The following is a 6,000-nucleotide window of genomic DNA, read 5'->3' on the forward strand; positions in this document are numbered from 1 at the left end:
GAATCAGAAGGTTTTATTGATCCTGAGGGAAATGTTAATGCAGGAAAAGTGCAGCAGGTCTGAAAGATGATGACTTTGATGAAGACTCTGATGTTTGGCTGATGTTCTTCACGTCAGCTTTGCTCACAGTTTCTCCATGTGAGCCGGAAGAACTCAGATGATCCGACCAGAACGACCAATTTCTTCACCTGTGACAATTTTTCACGACTTCTGATAAAAAAAATCTGAACAAGGAAGGAAAAATTCATTTGTGTGGTGTTCAAAATATTCATTCATTTCCATAGACACATTCAACTTCACTTCAGTCATACTTTATTCTTCTTTCCCTTCAGGAGTTGCCACAGTGAAACAACCTCTCTTTTGAGGATGGTTAACTTGGCAATGTTTTATCCTGGATGCCCTTCCTGATGCAACCCTCTCAATTTAACTGGGCTTGGGACTGGTACAGGAGCAGAGAAGGGAACAGGGAGCAGCCCGGTTTCAAACCTGGGTTTCATGGATGGAAGGTGCTGCAAACCAGCACGAGCTAAACTGGCTCCCTTCAGTCATACTTCATTAATACATCAAAATCAACATTTGCCTCAATTTTTCATCAAGTTTAATGTGGAAATCTCCAAGTAAAGAACGTTTCTGTGGAGTTCCCAAAATGCAGACAGAGAAGGATTCTTCATTCACATACAGACAACTCAGCTTTCTGGAATGTGCAGACTCCGTCTTTCTTTTCTGTGGATGTGAGGTGAGACCTTACACAACAAAAAGCCAGAGTTCGATGGCCTGATGTCCAGTTTCATCTCACGGCATCAGTCCAACCATCTGTGCAAGAATCACTTTGTTCTCCTGGTCCAACTTCTTCCCTTCTTCCTGTTCTGTCTCACATTGTCCTTGATGAGTTGGGTTATGGACAACGGCCTCGTGGGAGAGTGTCTGCCCAGAGACTGGAAGGTCAAAGGTTCAAAAGTCAAACCAAAGACTCTAAGCAGGTGGTGGGCGTGGCCTAACCTGTTACCCCACAAAGAAGAAGAACAAATGTCACACCACAAGGTGTGTGACAACTAATGGAACTCTAAAAGAAGAAAAGCTCACGAGCGCAGAGAAAAAACAAGTCTAAAAGAAGTTTTAAATATATCTAATATGTCTGTCTTCAGATCCAACCACGGGGGAAGAGGTGGAGAGGCCGTCAAGCAGGTTGGCACAGGTGGAGGAAAGTTTCAGGTGTGAAGTGTGACTATGGTGCAGGGGTTCTCAAAGTGCTGCCCGGGGGCCAATGGCAGCCCGCTGGAAGATCTTTTGTGGCCCTCAATAAAAGAGAGGCAGAGCGGGTTCCTTTGCTTTTAAGCTAAGTGGACAAACGCTCACTTTGTCGTACCTCATGGATAAAGTCGTGTCTTATTTGCAAGCAGGTAAATGCAATGCTCAAAGTATTCAATATAAATCTTTACTATGTTACAAATCATAAAAACTATGACAACTTTACCCTCGAGGAGAGCAACAATGAGCTCCAACAACTACAACGAGGCGATGCTGCACAGAACATGTTGATAAAAATGGCTAAATCCAGTGAAGCTGTGACAGAAGCTAGTAGCTACATTGTGGCTTTGGAAACGGCCCGGCGTAGCAAGGCTTTAAGTGATGGGGAGTTTGTAGAAAGAATGTATGCTGAAAGTAGCTGATATTGTTAGTCCAGAGCAAAAGAAAGTCTGTCAAATGATATAAATACTAGACGAGTAGAAGATCTGGGCAGCAACCTCGGGCAGCAACTGGGAAAACATCTGGAACTCTAACTGTACAAATGACACTTGGTCATCAAAGTTATTAAAAACAACTTTTTCTGTTTATCCATTTTTTTTTCTCACCAAAATTGGCCCCCAGGAGTTCCTAATTTGGCCCTCTGGTACAAACACTTTGAGAGCCCCTGCCATAGTGTCATCAAGTATGGAAGGAAAGATGAAGAAGACTGTGGTGAGAGCAGCCATGTTGTTGGTTTAGAGACTCTGATGCAGAGGCAGGAGGCAGCAGAGATGAAGATGCTGAGGTTCTGTTTGGGAGAGACCAGAATGGACCAGGAATGAATCCATCAGAGGAACAGATCATGGTAGATGTTCTGGAGATCAATGCAGGGAAGCAGATGGAGATGTTTGGACACGTAAGAGGAGGAACAGGGATGATGGGAGAAGAATGCTGAGGTTGGAAAGAGAGGAGGACCAAAGAGGAGGTTGATGGATGAAGTGTTAGATGGCGGCGGATGATTTGTCGTGGCGCTCCCGAAGGAGAGCAGCTAAAAGAACAAAAATACGACACCAGGTGTAATTGCTTTTCTGTCAGAACGATGTTATGAGGATTCTCTTGCATCAGAATGATGACCAAAATGTTCTGTGATGTCATCAAAGCAAACTGAGCGTCTTTTTTTCCTGTGCATGTGAGTGGCACCATCAGCCGCTCAGAGGCTTTCGTATAACTTCACCCTGTGATCATGTGTCTCATGTCTCCAGTGAGACAAGCAGAACAAACAGGAAGTGACACATGTTGCTGTGTGAGTGCTTAGTGGACTCTTCAACACAGCCAAACAACCAAAACCAAATGAGCTGTTGACCTGACTGACACTGAAGCCACATCTTTTTTTGAATGCTTCTGAAATGCAGACAGAGATGCAGCTTCTCCTCCTCCTCACTGTTGGAGTCAGATGTCTCATGCAGCAAACAGCTGACACGCTTTTCTCCTCATCACAGAGGAAAGGTGTTTGGGCCGCGGCGCCTCCTGTGGCATGAATATGATTAGAACAAAGTCAGGAGCAATTATCTTCTCCTACGCCGCCTGAATGCCTCAGGAGAAGAAGGAAGTTCACAGGCTCAGCAGATGTTCACGTCATTTTCGCGCATTTCTGCAGAAAGTGGTTATAAAGAGCCCCTGTATAAGAGAAAAACATGACCACATGGTGAGAAAATGGAGCTGGTTCTTCCATGGATCATCCTGGCGTCAGTCTGCAGGCGGCGCTGATGGATTCTGGGCCGTGTGTGTGCGGATCCTCTGCAGGCGCCTCTGCAGGCGTGTCTGCGCACATGGATGCTCTTCATCAGAGCTCCTGTGAGCGCTCAGCGTCGGGACAGCGTGACGGATGCTGACAGTGAATTATTCAGATCCTCTTCATTTATGTCAGAAGCTAAAACTGAAAATAAAACTTTCAAGAGGCAGAAAATGACGCAGAACGACCAGAGCCTTCTGTGGACGTGGGACCCAACTCACATCACAGTAGAATACTACAGCTTCGGCCGCGTGAACACTTTACAGAAGAGTCGTGATCAGAATTGAAAAAGCCTGAAGAACAAACCAGAGCAGAGTCAGATGCCCTCAGTGGACAAATGACATCAATCCCTGGGAAGAGCGTCTTTGATCCAGAAGAAGTTTGCTGTTGTCAGCAGCACTCCCACGTTGCTGTTGTGGTGGAGATATTTATAAATGTGAAATGAAGACAGATGACATGAGGACGTGGCGCAGCGGTAGATCACGGGTTCAGTTTCTGATCTGTGGGTCAATGTGTCCTTGAGCAGGAAACTGAACCCCCAACTAGCCTCCAGTGGCCTGGTTAGCGTCTTGGAAGGAGGCCACACCTCTTCTTTCTGCTTTGGACTTAAACAATGCTTTATGCCGTTTTGGAGCCCCGCCCCTCTTTTGTTTTTAACCAAACGTTGACACAAAATCAGAGCTGGGTGTGGATGGAGATGGATTCTGGAGGTTTTTTTAAATCACACAGCTCTGCTGCTTTGTGCGTGCCCCGCCGTGCCCAGGACGAGGCCCCACCCAGCTGGGAGCAGGAGGAGGGTCCCAGAGGGAAGTGCGGATCTCTGACAAAAATGTTAAGCGACCCGGCTCCTTTGTCACCCTCAGTTTCAGATCCCTTTCTCATGGTATAGCTGAAGATCTCAGGGATCCCTCCCCACATGGAGAGAGGACCACTGGGTCCTGGAAGCCAATAAACCCAAGGGACAAAGCCACCGCCACTGAGGGCCGGGTTCCACACACAGGGGATGGGGGAGGGGACTAAAGATGATCCACTTGAAGACAAATAGATCCGTGTACGACTTTGTTTTCCTCGTCTGAGCTGGAATCTGGATCTAATCTGTACGGCTAGATAGCTCAGATATTGCTGCTATTTTTTTTGCACCGCTAATGCTAATTTGGAAGTGTGAGGGGCTGTAAGCTAGCGGGAGAGAGTGTGGAGAAAGGGATGATGGGAAATGAGTGCAGGCTTGCTCTGAGCCAACAGTTACGCTCACAGCTGAGAGGTGAATTTCTAATTCCGCTCTTCAGAAACTATGTCCTAGAAAAAATATACGGTGTCAAATTTACGGTTTGATCCGGCCCACTCGTGAAGAGTAAAAATAAAAAGGGTGTTTAAAATATAGTCCGTTACGTTTCTAATCCATTCATGTGGCCAGTTATGATTTTCTAAAGAAATAACCAAAATGCGCAATTCTGCCACTAGGGGGAGCAAAGGAAAAGCAAAACAGGTGAAACAGCAAATCTCTGCATGCGCCAAAAGTGAAACCAAACAGCTCTGTGTCTGGGTAAGATGCGGTTTGGTTCCCTGTGAGCCTCCCCGCTGTTACATTGTTATGAGAATGATATAGTGACAAACTAATGACTAAAATGTTGTCAAAAACAAAAAAAGGTTGAAGTGGAGTTCTGAGCTTGCCACGAAAAATGGAAAAAGTTTTATTTGTTCACGGAACTGAATGCAAAACCTGCATGTTTGGTATGTCATCAACAGGTGCTCAAAGAATATAACATTCAGCACCACTATGAGACTCAGCATAAAGAAAAGTTTCACTATTTGGAGTTAAGAAAAGAGAACATTTAACTATTGGCTGGACTGAAGAACAACCGTCTGCATTTACTGCAGCCGTGACGTCACTGATGGAGCAGTGATGGACACCTTATTGCAAACAAGTTGGAGCAAACATCCAAACCATTTTCTGATGGTGAACTTATAGAAAAATGCTGAAGGCTGCAGATTTTTTGTGCCCCAAAAAGCAGTCGACCTTAAACATGAGTCTGTCAAGAATTATGATTGCAGGTACAACATCTCTGAGGAGACTTGAACGCCAAATGAAGAAATCCAGTCATTTGTTGCATTTTCAGTCACTGTTGATGAAAGCACAGATACAGATATTGCACAGCTGTGCATATTTATTGGAGGTGATGAAGAGACCGTCACAGTGGAGTTTATTGAGTTGATGGACACAACAGCTAATGACATAGTCAGCTCTCTAGTTACTGTGCTGGACAATGTTGGAGTGAACTGGTCACATGATGTCAGTCTGGTCACTGATGGCGCCCCATTAAAGGTCAGGAAGAAGGCAGGTGTTTCCACAAAATTCAGGAAAAGATTCTTGGACATTTCACTGTGTTTTGCACACTTGAATGACAGTGATGTAACAAGCTGACCACTTGATATCAGACATGTTGAAGATGGCCCCCGAACCAAAATGAATTTTTTTCAATTTTGGCTAAAAAAGGCATAATCATAATTAAAAGACCACTGGGAACGCTTTGAAAACAGATCAAAAGAAGATCGGAGTGGAACTTTAAGCCATAATTTTAACTTTTAACTGTAACTGTAATAACTTTTAAAAGTCAACCAGTTCTGTTCAATAAAAATACAGAAATATCACTTGTAGGTTCTTGGTCCTATAATGTCTTTTGCCATGGTTACTCTGAAGCTGTACTCTGAAGGTGTAATACCTGTGAAGTCCATTTATTTTGTTAAAGTTCTTGTTTTGTCTCCTGTTTTTTTCTGTTTCCATTTTTCTCTCTAGCTTGTTTTTTTATCTGTTTTGTTTTTGAATGCATGGATGAAAATGGTGTCTCAGTGGCTCTGCTGCAGGGCGAGCAGAAAACCCAATAAGTCCGTGTTTAATCAGATCCGCTTTGCTGCTGAAGGGAACAGGATTCAGCCAGGACAACCCGAATCCTTAGGGAAGGGGGTCAGGGGACGGAGAGGCT

This window comes from Oryzias latipes, chromosome 3 (assembly GCF_053564925.1).
Source record: "Oryzias latipes strain Hd-rR chromosome 3, Olatipes_Hd-rR_3.1".
Lineage (NCBI taxonomy): Eukaryota > Metazoa > Chordata > Actinopteri > Beloniformes > Adrianichthyidae > Oryzias > Oryzias latipes.